The sequence below is a fragment of the Crocuta crocuta genome, unplaced genomic scaffold, assembly GCF_008692635.1.
Source record: "Crocuta crocuta isolate KB4526 unplaced genomic scaffold, BGI_CrCroc_1.0 scaffold462, whole genome shotgun sequence".
NCBI classification, from domain to species: Eukaryota; Metazoa; Chordata; class Mammalia; order Carnivora; family Hyaenidae; genus Crocuta; species Crocuta crocuta.
In genome coordinates, this window is record NW_027527437.1 from 786,233 (window position 1) to 788,402 (window position 2,170).

The 2,170-nt window shown below is 36.9% G+C and overlaps 1 pseudogene; it reads left to right on the forward strand.

The window, feature by feature from the left end:
- Positions 1 to 1,393: 1,393 nt before the first annotated feature.
- On the forward strand, positions 1,394 to 1,819 carry LOC144228244 (large ribosomal subunit protein eL33 pseudogene; annotated as a pseudogene).
- The last annotated feature ends 351 nt before the right edge of the window (positions 1,820 to 2,170 follow it).

Below are 2,170 nucleotides of genomic sequence, written 5' to 3' on the forward strand. Positions count from 1 at the left end.
ATTTTCTTCAAGAGTCTCATTCTGAACCTAAACTTAGGTAATGTTTTAAGGGACAAATTAGTTTACCAAATTCCCATCCATCTTTTCTCTTGGTTCCAATAAAGACTGCTCCAAAGTGAGGGTTATTTAAACAGCCTCCTCTCCGAGGGCAGATGTGGAGCTCCTCGACTTCATCTGCAAGCCGTCACTTCCAAGCCCATCCAACACTGCTTTCTTCAAACTGTTTCTGGTGCAGCTGGTAGAGACAATAATTCCCACATCCCATTCTTCTAATGATTTGGACATCTTAACTGGAAATAATAGTAAACAAAATTTGAAAAGAACCTTTATTTGTCTCTTAGCAAGTGGAATAAAAACTGTTTAAAAGAAAAAAACCCTACAACCAAAAACAAATTAGAAAAGGCATTACTTTTATTTACTTTTTCATATCCTCAGATAAAAGGACATAGCAGGTGACAGACTAGCACCAAGATCATTGAATAAAAAGAAACAATGATTTAAAAAGTGGCTATATAGGGGCGCCTGGGTGGCTCAGTCGGTTAAGCGTCCGACTTTCGCTTAGGTCAAGATCTCGCGGTTCGTGGGTTCAAGCCCCGCGTCGGGCTCTGTGCTGACTGTCAGCTCAGAGCCTGGAGCCTGTTTCAGTCTGTGACTCCCTCTCTCTCTGACCCTCCCCTGCTCACGCTGTCTCTCTCTCTCTCTCTCTCTCCTAGAAATAAATAAAAAACATTAAAAAAAAAAGTGGCTATATATATATATGCATGTGTATGTATATATGTATGGATGGATGTGTGTATATTTTTATATTTGTTTGTATGTGTGTATATAATATTAAAGCGGGAAGAAACTTTAGAAACAGATACATAATAACATTTTTCCCATTTCATTATGGTAACCAAAGCCAGGTTACATTGGATTTAATCCAATCACGTCCTTATACATAATAAAGATTTTCAAACTGTTCTGAGGCAAACACAGAAACATATAAAATATTTCAGACTTCAATATCTTATTTGGAGTTGAGGTTTCAAAGCTACAGCAGCGGTCTTAGACTTTGCAAGACAAATTGAACACTAGACACATAATATAACTACAATGAAAGATATAAGATGATTTTTCTTAAAGGCTTATTATTAAATTAGTTTATGACCCTTTTAAGAAAAAAGAAGTTATTCACAACATCAAATCAATTGGCCTCTACTGGTTTTTAGAAATTTGTGTTTTCTATGAGTTTCAAAACCACAATACACACTTTATCAAATTGTCAGAGGAAAAACATTTGGTGCTATAAAGTATTTGATAAACAATCAGAAAAAAATAAGAATATTCATTGATTTAAATAAATATATAGTCAAAAGATACTGAGTTACAGGGAGGTGAGCGGGGCTCCGGCTGTTGAACTTTGGGTGCAAATAAGTGGGGCCTGCTGGGAACAGGACTCCTGAAACGACAAATATGTCTGGAAGGTTGTGGTCCAAAGCCATTTTTGCTGGCTATAAACGGGGTCTCAGGAACCAGAGGGAGCACACAGCTCTTCTTAAAATTGAAGGTGTTTATGCCCGAGATGAAACTGAGTTCTATCTAGGCAAGAGATGTGCTTATGTGTACAAAGCAAAGAACAACACAGTGACTCCTGGTGGCAAACTGAATAAAACCAGAGTAATCTGGGGAAAAGTAACTCGTGCTCATGGAAACAGTGGCATGGTTCGTGCAAAATTCCGAAGCAACCTTCCTGCTAAAGCCATTGGCCACAGAATCCGTGTGATGCTGTACCCCTCAAGGATTTAAACTAACTGAAAAGTAAATAAATAAAGGTGTAGATTTGTTAAAAAAAAGATACTGAGTTACATTTACAATACCTTTAAGTCTATGTATTTTTCATTCACATCTACAGATTTTAGCACAATCATGAAGCCTACGCATCCATACAAAACCATCATAGGACTTAGATATCTTTGCTTTTAAAGATTTAGTGTAGTTGGGTGGGGGGATGGGTTACATAAGTAATGGGGATTAAGGAGGGCGCTTGCTGTGATGAGCACAGGGTTTTGTATGGAAGTGTTGAATCACTATATTGTACACCTGAAACTAGTATGTTAACTACCTGGAATTTGAATAAAAATTAAAAAAAAATAAACACTCTTTAAGTAACAAAAAATTTTGGCATAAT